The 15,774-nt window shown below is 33.2% G+C and overlaps 1 long non-coding RNA gene across 1 annotated transcript; it reads left to right on the top strand.

The window, feature by feature from the left end:
• The first annotated feature begins 2,246 nt into the window (after positions 1-2,246).
• LOC127728177 (uncharacterized) lies at positions 2,247-14,486 on the top strand. The gene is made up of 2 exons (XR_007994012.1): positions 2,247-2,385; positions 11,869-14,486. It is a non-coding gene; the product is annotated as an uncharacterized LOC127728177 (long non-coding RNA).
• The last annotated feature ends 1,288 nt before the right edge of the window (positions 14,487-15,774 follow it).

Below are 15,774 nucleotides of genomic sequence, written 5' to 3'. Positions count from 1 at the left end.
ATTGTAAATACACAACTTTTTCACAGAGTTAAGTTTGATTATAATATTTTTTAAAAACATTGATATTTTCCACTTGTATCACATGTTTTGGAAATAATTCCAGAACGAGATTTCAACGAGACTGAAACGTCAGAAGAATACATCCTTAAGTAATTTGAGGTAACGAAATCCATGACTTAATAACTCAAAAGTTATGTGTAAAGAACATATGGTCTAAAAACTATTATTTTTTTTAAACCCGTTTGTGTTTGGAACAAATATATGATATGACGAATAAAAAAGGGGTGGCGATCCAGTCAGGAAGATGGTCAAACTCGACTTGACTAAACTTTTCCACTTGATTCGTGCACTGGACTGCAACTGAAGACAAAAAATATCCAAGGTATCTCAGTTGAACACATCATATTGCCTGTAAATGTTATATATGAGAATTGAATGCTTCTTTTTATAATTTATTAAGCTGTAAAAGCGTTGACCGAAGTACATGTTACATGAAACTCGAAAGCAATTTCACTTGCTTTCTTCTGGCTTAAAACTTACATTTTTTCTATTATCTAATTAGAAGCGTGAAATCGGGTGAATCATATTGGTAGTCGGCTTTTCATACAATTCGATTTTTATGGGTTTTCAAAAGAAACAAACAATAAACATGATGAAGATTATTAAAAATGTGGACTTACTTCAATAATTATTTAAACGTTCCTTTAATGTGATGTTAAAATTCCATAATATATATATATATATATAAACTAAGTAATTTTTAGATTTGATAAAGTTCCTTTATATCTAAATATATATGTATGTCATTGATCAAAGGGTTTCTACATATATCTAGATATGAGATTTTCATAAATTAGACTTACACCCCAGTTCTATTGTTATACTTCATAGTTTCTATTTCTGAAACAAGTGTAAGCTGAATAGATCTATTGTTACGAATAACAATGGATTTTGACCACAGGGTGTGACGAGCGGGGTTTCTGGAAACCCCTGCTTCTACATCCCGCAAACAAAGTCCATTGTTATTCGTAATAATAGAAATTGATTATTTTTTAAATAGCATGAACATAAGAAATTACTAATAGTGTTCACTACAAATTGTTTCATGATATTAAAAAAAAACACATTTTAGGAAATTCCAATAAGCGTCTATATGGAATACAAAAACAATCCTTTAAATACTCATAATTTTGCTTGAAGGTATTTTTTTTTATGCCAGCCATATGTCTCTATTCTAAAGCATTAATCTTTAAAAAAAAATGGGGATTCTAACTCCCGAGTTAACTTTAGTCTGGTCTGCTCCTCCAAGCTAAAGTTAACATGATCCAAAGTTAACTTGTAAGCAGGACTGCTTTGACTGATGAATGTCATATGAGTATCAACTTCCGATCAGTTATTTCATACGATCTTTGTCTTTTTTATGTAAAAAAAATATCAACTATGCCACCAGTAAAATAGCAAACTTGTCCACAGGTCTTGTCAGGTCAAGCAGACCTGACCACAGGTCTGGTCCGGTCAAACAGACCTGACTACAGGTCTGCTGCGGTCAAGCAGACCTGACCACAGGTCTGGTCTGGTCTGGTCAAGCAGACCTGTCGACAGGTCTGGTTTGGTCTGGTCATGTCGACCTGACCACAGGTCTGGTCTGGTCCGGTCAAGCAGACCTGTCCACAGGTCTGGTCTGGTCTGGTCTGGTCTAGCACATGGATTTAACGGGAATATGCAAAACAACTTTGACATTTGTAAAATATACTCTCTTGTCAAAGTTTGCACGAAGATAACCAAAGAAAGGTTACTAGTGGGGTTTCATGTAATAAAAAATATTCTTATAAATCATGGTTTGATATTGTCAATAAATATGCTATCGTTTTTGGTTTTTTTTTCGTTTAATAATCAATGTTAACAAATATAGGGTTTAGAATGGGGTGTAAGTTAGTTATACACCTCGGGATACGGCGTGTCTGGATAAGAAACCCATCCGGCCTCCGGCCGACGGGGTTTCTTATCTAGACACACCTATCCCTCGGTGTATAACTATTACCTAAACAAATACATGAAAGATATAAACATATGCTCATACTGTTAAAATCTTGCGTTACCTTGGATAGACACATGATGATGAATTTTATAATTAACGTAAACCGTTAATGTATGATAAAAAGCTAAGAAATATCACAACTAAAGCTTGCAACCCAGCTATTTCTTTAACACATGCGAAATATACACTATATCACGTAGAGCGTACACAAACATTTTGTGTATTAATTAGTTGTGTAAAGGTGCAGGTAATTCAAAGTTTTGTACACGTATACATATATATACATGATACTGTGATAACTAAACATGGAAAAGAACAAACTCAGGCCTAGGAAAGAACTTGAAGAGGTAAAGAAAAACTATGTGTTAACACATTTAATAAGGGGATAGTTTAAATTTTAAGTAATCCATTTTGTTGTTATACATGAACAGAGAGAGAACTTTATTCTACTCGAATCGGCCTTCGGATAAGTATTTAAACTTTTACACTAACAAAATAACTATCAGTTTTATTTTATTTTATACATATTAAATAAAATCCTTTATCAAAAAGTGCTACAGTTATAACCTTTATTCATTCACATCATTCAAAAAGGTTATTTTGAAATTCATTGTAATCAAATATAATCACGATTATTTGCCAATGTAATCATTAATTTAATTTAATCGTATAATTGACAAAGTGATTGTACTTTAATCTCTGCATTTGATTAAGAATAACTTGGTTATTTCTGAACTTTTGCCTAGCATTTCAAAATGAATGCCTTTCGAATTTGTCTCATATATCCGCTTCCACTGACAAAAAAAATTATAAATTTTACTATTAGAAACGAAATGATTCTCTCGTGTCATGCTCTATGCTCATTTTATAACATTGGTATGAATTTTTCATGTCATGCTCTATGTTCATTTTTACAACATGGATAGGCATTATTTCTGTCAATATTTTATACCTGGCTAACGCACGGTATAAAGATATTGGAATTTAAATGACCTCAAGAGTAAACAACTTTCATATTCGAGCATTTGATTATTTTTGGAAAATGTTTGATATATGTTGTCTGGATATTTTCAATTGACGCTGAATGATATCAAAATTATGTTATTTAAATATAAAATCAAAATATTTAAAAATAATGTTCTTTAAACATTCAGAACATATATTTCCAGAAAATATGCTATTTTTATGTGAGTACAGCCATACATTTCACGTCAAAAATTATTTTTGAATGATATTTTTGTGACATTTTGCAATATATTTTAAAAATATCAATAAAATGTTTTTGTGCTACTTGGGTTAAACCATTTTAAACGGAGAAAGTAATTTTACAAGTTATATTTGTAATTAAGTTATGTATGTCTGCCTATGTGTAGTGACAACTGTAAATTATACCTTGTCCATCGGATTTCTTATGATTAAGAAATACCAGGCTTTAGAATATTTATAAAGTGCCTAGAAAATCAACCTAACAATGTTAGAATAGATTTGATTCTTTACTTCCTCCCCGAGCGGGGCTGGAACCTGTACTTTTCACTTCATACTTCTACGGCAACACCGCCTAGCATTGCGCAGACGCCTTATCCCCTCCTCTAGCTATAGCTGATAGTTATGCATGTACAAAAGAGAGGAAGTTTATTTTACTCGAATTGGACTTCGGAAAAGTATTTAAACTTCTACACTGACAACATACAGGCGCGTAGCTGCCTTTACGCAAAAAAATCATTTGCTTGCACATTTTTTTCACCAAAAAAAAAAATTCTGAAATTGAATTACGGATAGTCTTTAGTCTTTACAGATTATCGTGTCGGGCGGTGTTTAAAGCCCAAATCTCTGATGTCGTCTGTATCAGTGACTAATAAGGAACTTTATATCCTTCAATATTCGCAATCATCTCAATTCTAGTTACAATGCCAGTAACTACATCAATTACTGAACGGTAATTTAGTGCATTAAGGCGACCGAAAACTTATCTCCGTTCAACCATGGTACAGGACAGACTATCTTCGTTGGCGCTCATACATGTTCACAAAGAAATGGATATCAACACCGAGAGAGTTCTGCGATCATTTGCCTTGGCAAAAAATAGATATATGGACTTTCGATATTAACTTTACTTTAAGTCTTACATGCAGTATTAACATTTAATTATACAGGCTCAATACAATCACCTTGAAAACATCTTAGATTTATATCCCTTACTTATAAGTCAAGACTTAAAAGTGGCCGTTAGATTTCGTATTCCCATTGTCCGTTCGTCCAAAAGACTATTGATTCACCTGGGGTATCTGTGTCCCAAATGACCTTCTACCGTTGTCGTAGAAACCTCTCCTTTGATTTGAGAATGACCTTCGTGAGACACACTACGGGTGTCTTGCAAGAAGCAGGAACTGCTTACCCTTTTGGAGCACCGGAGGTCGCCACATTGTTTTCTGGGTCCGTGTTTTTCATCTGTATTTAGTTTTCAATGTTGAATTTTTTGTTTCTCCTTTTGTGTCTTATCTGTTCCCGGGTTTGTCAATTGTCCATTGATTAACGCTTCGGTTGTCGACTCTTCCTGATCTTCCCGTTTTATAAATTTTTTTTTATATTTGAAAATAACCATGTTAATAATATAAGCAGCAAATTTCGGAACTCACTAGACTTTTACTATCGTTTCATGAAAATATGGTATAGTAAAAAACAGATAGGGTATTTTTCATGTTCAAAGCAGTCACTGTAATTACTCATATGCTCGGAGCTTCATGGGGATTCGCTTCCCTGGACCACCGTCTACGGTGCTGCCCTGGATCCCCGACTAGGGTGCTACCCTGGACCAGCTGGGGACTTTGAGCGGTCCATAGCCTCCTCCCTTGCCGAATCACTATAAATTCCACAAGTATTCACAAAATAGGAGTTTGGGCGTGAATGTGATGTGAATTTCATAAGCATGGCATACCGGGAAAATGCCCGAAAAAAGTTATCATATTCTGCATAAAATAGCCAAAAAAAAATTTTCGGTTATGATTGCACTTTATGTAAGTCCAGCTACGCCCCTGACATAACTATTTTAAGATGAAAAAGCCATCTTTTTATTCCGATCAAACATGGGGTACAAATGCAATTTTAACGTCAGTTGTATTTATTTTAAACGACAACAGACATTTCTGCGAGAGTTGATCGCCTTGAATTTCAATTACTAGAGAGTAGATAATAAAAAGTATATGTCTACTGTATTATTTGTTCTCTTTAAATCGTGAGGCATTTGGTCATTATACCCCCGCTTTAAAAAAAGTGGGGGTATACGGTTTTACCGTTGTCTGTCCGTCCGTCCGTCCATCCATCCATCCGTCCATCAGTCCATCCGTCAGTCCGTCCGTCCGTCCGTCCCATGAATATTTTTCGTCGCATCTTTCTCAGGAACTACATAACAAGGACTTCTGAAAATTTGGTTTCAGGTTTTATACAAGTCAGCTATACCGTGTGATGCGTTTTCAGATTCATCACTCAACAACTTCCTGTTTACCTTATACTTTGAGAGGGGCGGGGGTATTGTTACGTATTGGCCGAGGTGGAGATGTAAAGCGTCAAACAACCATTGTTTACATTTTAGGAACTACTTTAATTAATCATGTGTGTAAATAACAATAACATATTCATACGCGTGGCGTAACTAATAAAGAAGTCAATGCAGATATAACAGGTATCATTAGTGAGCAGTAGCTCACAGATTCGCTTGTTTATGAATGTTCTTGCTTAGTATTTAACACTCGGTATAAGATATTGGCAAATAAACGATTTTCATAGACAATAGACAATAGACAATATGTATTAGCACAAACACATTTACATTAAATGGTTATGGCATACAGTATTGAGACAATAAACTGACAATAGTTAAATTGACTATAATTATATTAGAGTGACAGTGGTATTCACAGGGGAAAAAAAGACTATAAATATGTGTGTATTGACAGTTAACACATCATTAATGTTCATGAACAAAAAAAAAAAAAATTAGGATACATATTAAAAGAAATATAAGTTATACAGATGTTCTCAATAAAAAACAATCATTAATATACTTTATGGTGAGTTTTATAATGACTGGCAGACTGCTATTTAAAAGTGCGGTCATATGCCTCAGTGTTATAGCTGACTGCAATTTAATAAAATTGAAATTAAGATTTTTATTAATATTTTGTATATAGGTGTCCCTCAGTGATATATAGCATGGACAGACTGAGAAGAAATGGTATTCATCCTCAATTTCTTGTCTATTACAGGATAAGCAATTTATTGCTGCAAATGCGTTTACTTCTTTTAGTGTTGGTATAACGCCCCCTTTCAATTGCTAGGGAATGGGCATTGAGTTTAAGTTTACTGAAAACTGATCTGTCAGTTTTGAATTTACATATATCAATATTCAGGGGGCCTTTTTCCAATTTTTATAGTCTTACAAAAGAAATTTAATTTTTCACCTTTATGGATAGAACAATTCATAATTTGATATGCCTGGTCAAAGATTCTTTGTTGGATAGTATTTATGTAATATTTTAAATTAATAGTATCAAAAGTAAGATGGCCAAAACCTAATTTATTTAACCAGTCTTTTACAATGTTAACCCATTTACTTGTTTTCTCTACATTTTATAGACTAAAGAATTAGGTGAGTTCACAATGTGGTTTAGAAATTTTATAGCTGAAAGCTGAATTTTTAGGTACAAAGGGGTTCTGTTTGTCTCAGCTAGACAAGCTACATTTGTTGTTTTGCACTGTACCCCTAAAATTTCTTTAATAAATTTTATATGTAAATGTTTAAATGGATCTGAATCTTTGAACACTTCGCTTACACCCCTTACTTCACTTCCATAAAGAGTGATTGGGACAACTAAAGTATCAAATAATTTTTCAAGCATATTGCAAGAATTATCTAAAGAAACTGTTTTTTTAATTTTAAACCAAGCCTTTCTTCCTTTTTCCATAAGAATTTTTTTTGAATGACTTAAATTGCCTGAATAATTTATTGTTATTCCAAGGTAACAATAAGATTTAACAGTCTCAAGATGCTCGTTTTCTACTTTAAAATAATTACAGTGGGATTTCCCATTAGAATTGAAAATTATAATTTTTGATTTTTGTTTGTTTACATCAAGTTTCCACAGGGAACAAAATTTTGTTAACTCATTAAGTGCATTTTGTAGCCCTTCTTGTGTTTCTGACAATAGAATAATGTCATCTGCATATAATAATGATGTTAGTTTAACATCTCCTATAACAATTGGTTGAGTGTTTGCATGATCAAGGTCATTTACAAGGCCATCTTTATAAATATTAAACAAAGTTGGGCTAAGTACATCCCCTTGTTTTACTCCGCAATTTGATATAAATTCATGGCTAATACCATTTTGAAATTTAATTCTGCATTTTTTTTCATTATACATTGATTGAATGACATTAAAAAGCTTGCCTGGAAGTCTGTTTTGGAGTAGGATGTAAAATAAACCCTCCCTCCAGACAGTATCAAAGGCTTTTCGTAGATCTATAAATGCTGCAAAAACTTTCTTTTTTTTTAGTCTTATATTTATCAACAATTGACTTTAATGAGAAGATGTGATCTGCTGTTCTAGCTTTTTCTTTGAAGCCAATTTGATTTTCACTTATCAAATTATTGGTGTTAATGAACTTCATAAGTCTGGTGTGTATAATTTTATTGAATAATTTTCCCAAATTAGAAGTCAATGAGATACCTCTATAATTAGATGGGTCAGATTTGTTCCCCTTTTTATGAATTAATGTGATCAGACTTTTGTTCCATAATTTTGGGAAGCTGCCTTTCATAAATACTAGGTTGAAAAGTTTTGATAGGGATTCTAATAATACTGGCATACCACATTTAATCATTTCATTAGAAATTAAGTCTCCAGCTGATGATTTACCATTTTTAAGTGTCTTAACTGCCTTTAAGATTTCAACTGGCTGAATTGGTTGATTAAATTCGTTGTCAGAATTGCATGTATTTAGTGTCTTTTTTAAGGCATTCAACTTTTCAATAATTATGTCATGGAATTTATTGTTTTGGATATTAAAAGTACTGTTCATTTTTTTAAAGTAGTTTATAAATAATTCTTGATCAAAATGGGTTTCGTCTTTTAATTCTGATAGAGCATGTAATTTGTTAAGTAAATTCCAAAATGTCTTTGGGTCTTTTTTCATATTTAGTGAAATTCGGTCACAGATTTGACTTTTGTAACTTCTTTCTTCTTGTTTACACCTTCTTCTTAATTTAGATTTAAATGAGTAAAATGATTTCCTGTAGGATCCATTGTCTGGAAACTTATTTACAAGAAAATAGTACTTTTTAACTGTAGTATGAAGGTCATGACAAGAGTCCGAGAACCATGTTTTTTTTATTTTTCTTGATAGGCCTATTCATGATTTTCTTTTGAACAAATTTAGTGGATGAAAGAGCTGTATCACATAATATAGCGTTAAATTTTTCCACAGCTATATTAAAATCGATCTGCCTATCACTTACAAAATCATCTAGTCTTTGTTTTACATGTGAGCTTTGAATGTTTGTAGTATAGCAACCAATTGCTTTGTTATCTCAAATAAATTTACCAGGCAGAGGATCTAATTTTGTCCCTGTGTTTTTACATTTTTGAAAGCAAGTAAGTAAAGAGCAACTGATGGGACAATGATCTGAAATTGTAGTAAACTCATTAACTTTGAAGTTTCCAATACATTCTAATATATTAGAAGACACAAGTGTATAGTCTACAAGACTGGAACCATTATATGTTCTACATATACATTTGCCCATAGGGTCTCCAACAGTTCTTCCATTCAGTATTCTGAGTCCGGATTCTTTACATAAATCAATTAATAATTTTCCACTCCTGTTTGCAGATTTCGAATCAAGATTATTTCTTAAATTATGAGAGTCAATTAAATACTCATTGTCATTTGATTTTGGGAATTTTGCTTCATCAGAGATTACAAAGTCAGGAATAGTATAAGTATAGGCATTAAAATCACCTTGAATTAAAATATCTCCGAGTTGACCATAGTGCTCAATATTCCTAAGCAACTTTGAATAAACTTCATTTATATCTTCTGTACAACCAGAAGAATATTCTGGTGAAAAATATACTGAAGCAATAAAAATATCATTCTTTAGATTAAAAAAATGTTTATCTAGTTTAACCCATACAGCATTATTATGAGTACAAGATAGTTTGGATATACCTTTATATATAGAACTTCTGACATACAGAGCAATACCACCAGAACCACGTCTGGCTCTTTTATGTTTTTTTCATATTCGAGCATTTTACATTGCATTTCCACTGTCACAATGTTATTATGTTACAGTAAAAGTCGATTGTACAATGACGTCATTAATGCCCATTGATCTCGTGTCAACCGACGTAACCCATTCATTGTCTATAGATACTTATAGATTTTAAAAAATTTTACGTGTCGTAAACATTTATTTTGCTCCCATGTTGCCGGGTAAAGGTTTTAATAATTCAAATTGATTTCCTGCTCTACATCTAATATTTATAGTGTATATAAATGTATAATATTTGTGATGTCATTTTGTTATTGATGCACCAACACTGTAATGGTTCTCATGTCATCCGTGTTATTGAGGGACATGCACCTTTTATAGAATTCAATAAGTCAAACTTAAAAATAAATTTAAAATTACTATATAAATCAATGCATTCGTAAATTAAAACGTCGCAATAAAATACTCCTTATCCCAAAATACAAGGACAATAACACTGCATACATTATTTTCAACGAATCTGTTAAAATGACTTAATTTGACAGGATATTTTCTTTCAATATAGTGACTTGATAATTTGCAATCAGCCCATTTTGGACTCGGTACCTGAAATTAAGTCTGGAAATATTTTGCCTAGTCACATACAATATGTTACGCCACTTTTCAGCTGTAAAGTGCGAGTAGTAGTTTTGATGCCCACCCTTGATGGGTAATTTGGTTTTCATCCATTTTTCTCCCTCCTATTTCGCCTTTCGTGCATTCTTAGCATTGTAGCAAACACGAAAAATAGAATATGTTAATCAAAATCTTTTTTTTAAATTTTATACCACAAATTGCATCAATCAAAGAAAATAAAGCAGTGTTTTCCAATGATTTTTTTCACTCATATGGGTCAGCATCTAAAAGCTGATGCAACCTGGTTAATAATAATATCAAAGATCTAAGATATTAAACTTGAGAAGATATTTTTTGTTAATATATGTTCATAAAATAAAGATATCTGTCATCGGGTCTATCATTTTATTGCAAACTTTTTAAATTTAAACGCCTAGGTGGTCTCGTGGTAGCGGGAAGTTGGAGATTCCCTTGAAATTGGTATATTACTGCTTCTCCTCTTAACACGTGGCATTTAGGAGTAAATTTTCAGCTGTAAAGTGCGAGTAGTAGTTTTGATACCCACCCTTGATGGGTAATTTGGTTTTCATCCATTTTTCTCCATCCTATTTCGCCTTTCGTGCATTCTTATCATTGTACCAAACACGAAAAATAGAATATGTTCATCAAAATCTTTTTTTTAAATTTTATACCACAAATTGCATCAATCAAAGAAAATAAAGCAGTGTTTTCCAATGATTTTTTTCACTCATATGGGTCAGCATCTAAAAGCTGATGCAACCTGGTTAATAATAATATCAAAGATCTAAGATATTAAACTTGAGAAGATATTTTTTGTTAATATATGTTCATAAAATAAACTTCGATATCTGTCATCTGGTCTATCATTTTATTGCAAACCTTTTAAATCTAAACGCCTAGGTGGTCTCGTGGTAGCGGGAAGTTGGAGATTCCCTTGAAATTGGTATATTTCTGCTTCTCCTCTTATCACGTGGCATTTAGGAGTAAATGTAATGACAGGTCGGCTCAGAGTCCGACGAATGCGTCTGGATATAGGGTGCATGCTGATATGTCTTCCTCCGGAATGTTACCTTGTGAACTAGATCTAGTACCTTCAAAATCCGGCTTAGTGTCGGTCTAGTACAAACCAGCGTTCATATTCATTTCAAAATCAACATAGATTAGACCGTTGGTTTTCCTGTTTGAGTGGTTTTACACTAGTCATTTTTGGGGGCCTTTATAGCTTGCTGTTCGGTGTGTGCCAAGGCTCCGTGTTGAAGGCCGTACTTTGACCTATAATGGTTTACTTTTACAAATTGATACTTGGATGGAGAGTTGTCTCATTGGCACTCATACCACATCTTCTTATATCTATATGTTGTCGTCCTGACATGTAAGTAGTATTTGCCATTGAACTTTGAACACCAATTAATTCACTCAATTCATTGATCCATCCTTTCCATCTGATTTAATATTGTTCTTTAACCAGGAAGAAATTGGTCAAGGATAGACAAACCAACATATGTTAATGCATTAGGAATATGTCTATGTTCCCTATACTTTGAACGATCTGAGATATTCCTATTTTTAAGATCAATCCGATCTAGTGTTGTGAATCCCAATGTATATATCTGAAGCCTCGTTTTCCCGCCAATAAAAATAGATGGCTACAGTGTTGTGTGTCAGGATGCGTATGTAAATTGATTGTGCAATCGAGGGATTAAGCGTTTAATTAAAACATTAAAAGCAATTTAAACCTGGGACTAGTCACTATATTATGTCCCAGTTTAAACCGACTAACAATTATCACTTTAGAAATGACAGCATACATAGTTGCAGGGGAATTGTCATTGCATAATTTATCATGCAATACCACGAATATAAGTAGTATGTTGTGGAATATTCAACTTCATGTGAAATAAGGAATTTATTTATTTTTCAGGCCTTACGACGAATAAATGACTCTTTTGATTTCAAAAATGGACACTTAGAATTATCCTCCGATGAACGTAACAGCAGTCTTGTAACATTCCTCAAAGAACATTTTTACACTGATGAAGCTTTAGGTAAATCTTTAGGAGCAGAGTTTGATGAAGAGATAGCTGGAATATTCTCAGAAGTTTTTCGTGAAAATCTGTCTGTTTTACTGATATCAGATTCAACCGGAGAAATAATAGCCTGTAGGTCAATGTGTTTAGCCAAGAAAGGCGAAAAGGCAGATTGGTCAAAATCCAAAAATAGAAAATGGGTTACAATAATGGACTTTTTGGGGCATAGATATGATGCAATGGACGTATTTAAACGATATAACGCAGACATAGCAGTGTCCTTTTTTGCTCTGGCAACCCATAGAGATCACCGAGCACAGGGAATAGCTTCTAAATTAATGAAAGCCACTCTACTATTTTGTAAAGAACTAGGGTTAAGTCCAGTTTTCATAAAAGGTGAAGGCACTTCAATTTATTCCCAGAAAATTTATGAAAAATTTGGATTTGAGACCATTCACACCTTACCATACGATGAATACAAAATTGACGGAGAAATCGTGTTTAAAAATACGGGTGAAAACAAGTCAACTAAATGTTATGTAAAGCAACTTTGATGTTGTTAAGTTGGACCAATTTTTATACGACCGCAAAAATTAAAAATTTTTTGGTCGTATATTGGTATGACGTTGGCGTCGTCGTCGTCGTCGTCGTCGTCGTCCAGCGTCGTCCGGCGTCGTCCGAAGACACATGGGTTTTCGCACTGTAACTTTAGTTTAAGTGAATGGATCTCCATGAAATTTCACCATAAGGTACAATACCACGAAAGGAAGGTTGGGATTGATTTTGGGGGTTATGGTACCAACAGTTAAGGAATTAGGGGCCAAAAAGGGGCCAAAAATAAGCATTTTTGTAACTTTCAGACAATAACTTGTGTGTAAGTGTATGGATCTCTCTGACATTGTACCACAAGGTTCCATATCACAAAGGGAAGGCTGTAATTGATTTTGGGGGTAATTGCCTCAAAATTTTAGGAATTAGGGGCTAAAAAAGGGCAAAAAACAAGCATTTTTCTAGTTTCATGACAATAACTTGTGTGTAAGTGTTTGGATATTTCTGAAATTGTACTACAAGGTTCCATATCACAAAGGGAAAGCTGGAATTGAGTTTGGGGGTAATTGCCCGAAACGTTTAGGAATTGGGGGCCAAAAAGGGGCCAAAAATAAGCATTTTTCTAGTTTCCAGACAATAACTTGTGTTCAAGTGTATGGATCTCTCTGAAATTGTACTGCAAGGTACCATACCACAAAGGGAAGGCTGGGATAGAGTTTGGGGGTGATGAATCATAAGGGGGTTCAAAAAATTTGGGGGGGGGGGGGATTTTTTTTTTTTTTTTTTTCTTTTTTTCCTTTTTTTTTTTTTTTTAAATTTTCCATTTTAAGTTGGTTATTTCTGATTTATATTTAAAAGCAAATAATAATGATATGGTAGGAGATACACACCAAACAGGATGTGTAAATTATTATATAATAAGTATTGTGCAATAGCAAGAAATTTTCAATTGCACAGTATTGCACAATAGCAAGAAATCTTCAATTGCACAGTATTGCGCAATAGCAAGAAATCTTCAATTGCAGAGTATTGCGCAATAGCAAGAAATATCCAATAGCACAATATTGCACAATAGCAAGAAATTGTCAATTGTACAGTATTGCGCAATAGCAAGAAATATTCAATTGCACAGTATTGTGCAAAAGAAGATACTTCGTATAAATTGCTTATTTCTTGATCAATTTCAATGGGGTTTTATTCTTGAATTCTTGGGGTTCTTTAATATGCTGAATCTAACCGTGTATTAAGTTTTTGGATTTTGGGCCCCGTTTTTAAATTGGTCCACATTGAGGTCCAAAGGGTCCAAAATTTAACTTTGTTTGATTTCATTAAAAATTGAATTATTGGGGTTCTTTGATATGCCGAATCTAACCGTGTATTTAGATTTTTAATTTTGGGTCCCGTTTTGTAAATTTGTCTACATTAAGGTCCAAAGGGTCCAAAATTAAACTTAGTTTGATTTTAACAAAAAATGAATTCTTCGGGTACTTTGATATGCTGAATCTAAACATGTGTTTAGATTTTTGATTATGGGACCAGTTTTCAAGTTTGTCCAAGTTGGGGTCCAAAATTAAACTTTGTTTGATTTCAACAAAAATTGAATATATGGGGTTCTTTGATATGCTGAATCTAACCATGTATTTTGATTTTGGACATTGGACCATAATAGGTAAATTAAAAAAATTGAAGTTCTTAGACCACATTCTTTCTGTGTCAGAAACCTATGCTGTGTCAAATATTTAATCACAATCCAAATTCAGAGCTGTATCAAGCTTGAATGTTGTGTCCATACTTGCCCCAACTGTTTAGGGTTCGACCTCTGCGGTCGTATCAAGCTGCGCCCAGCGAAGCATTTTATTTAATATTCTGACGAAACTGTTAATTTTTAGACGTACATTGATATTTATAATTTTGAAGAGACAATTTGCATATCCTAGAATTAAATATATATATATATAGCATGGATGCTGTTGTGTCAATATTTACTTCCCCTTTATAATACAGGGTTTAAGAATATTTTTTAACTTCTATTGTCATATGTGTATTTGTGGTCGTCGTTTATCATGGCGTCCAGTACCAGTGAGGATGTTCTTCTTAAACCTATGCCCTGCCTGGACCTCCTGTCCAGCAATAATAGCGTGTAAAAACCCTTACTAACGTGTGGCGTTTGTTGGGCTGTATGGCATGTATTTATAAATACGCAGCCACGTCCTGTCAAATAAAATCGATCAATAAATCTTAAACCTTTTTAATTGGCTTTCCAAACTGTCGATATCAAGCGTATCTGATTAATATTATTCCAGAAAATGTGTCGTGTATACTGTTTATATTACAACCAATGCATGGACCAAAGCTACTCCAATTTTCAGTATCAGTTGGAACCATTCACTCTATAGACAGTACTCCGGCTTCATTATATGTAATATACTTTGTTTTCAGCGGTCAATATTTGGCTTCCCTTAAGTTTCGGTATCGACCGTTTATGATCGTTATTCCTGAAATTTCTGTCTCAAATATACTTAAATTACTCATTATACTTATGGTTATAGGTTATCATGTAAAGAAAAATCAATTTTGATTTTGTGAACACATCACTGATGACTTATTTCTGACTGTGATAAACTATAAACATAATCACCATACAGGATATTTACATAAAACAACAGGATCACAGCTGCTGTCGAAATCACTGGGTACATTTTAGTTTTGATAACAGAAGATTTGGGTTTGGATCCGTTTGATGAACATTGATGTAGAATTTAATTTAGGCTTACTAGTAAATCCTTTAAATATAAGAAATATTTGCATTTATAGCCTTCCCCATTCTCTAATTTCAATTTTTCATTTAACAAGTTCTTTATTTTTTGGTTAAACATAATAAAATGAAAAATAAGGAGATGTGACATGATTGCCAATGAGACAACTTTCCAACTTAGTCCAAATGACACCAGTGGATGTAAGCAACAACAGATCAAAATTCCTTGAACAATGACCAATACTCATACAGTATAGTCTGCTATAAAAGACATCCGACATGAAAAATGTGAAACACTTCGATGAGAAATTCAATGGCCTCATTTAGGACAAAACAATAAACGAAAAACAAATATAACAAACAGCAATCAACAAAAACCAGAAAAAAGTGGGACAAACACAACAACAACCAAGGAATTACAGCTGGGTCCCGACTTAATTGGGACGAGGCACATAAAGAAATTGATGGGGTTTAAATGTTTATAAGCGGTTAACCC

This window comes from Mytilus californianus, unplaced genomic scaffold (assembly GCF_021869535.1).
Source record: "Mytilus californianus isolate M0D057914Y unplaced genomic scaffold, xbMytCali1.0.p SCAF_2, whole genome shotgun sequence".
Lineage (NCBI taxonomy): Eukaryota > Metazoa > Mollusca > Bivalvia > Mytilida > Mytilidae > Mytilus > Mytilus californianus.
This window is presented reverse-complemented; position numbering and strand designations above follow the sequence as displayed.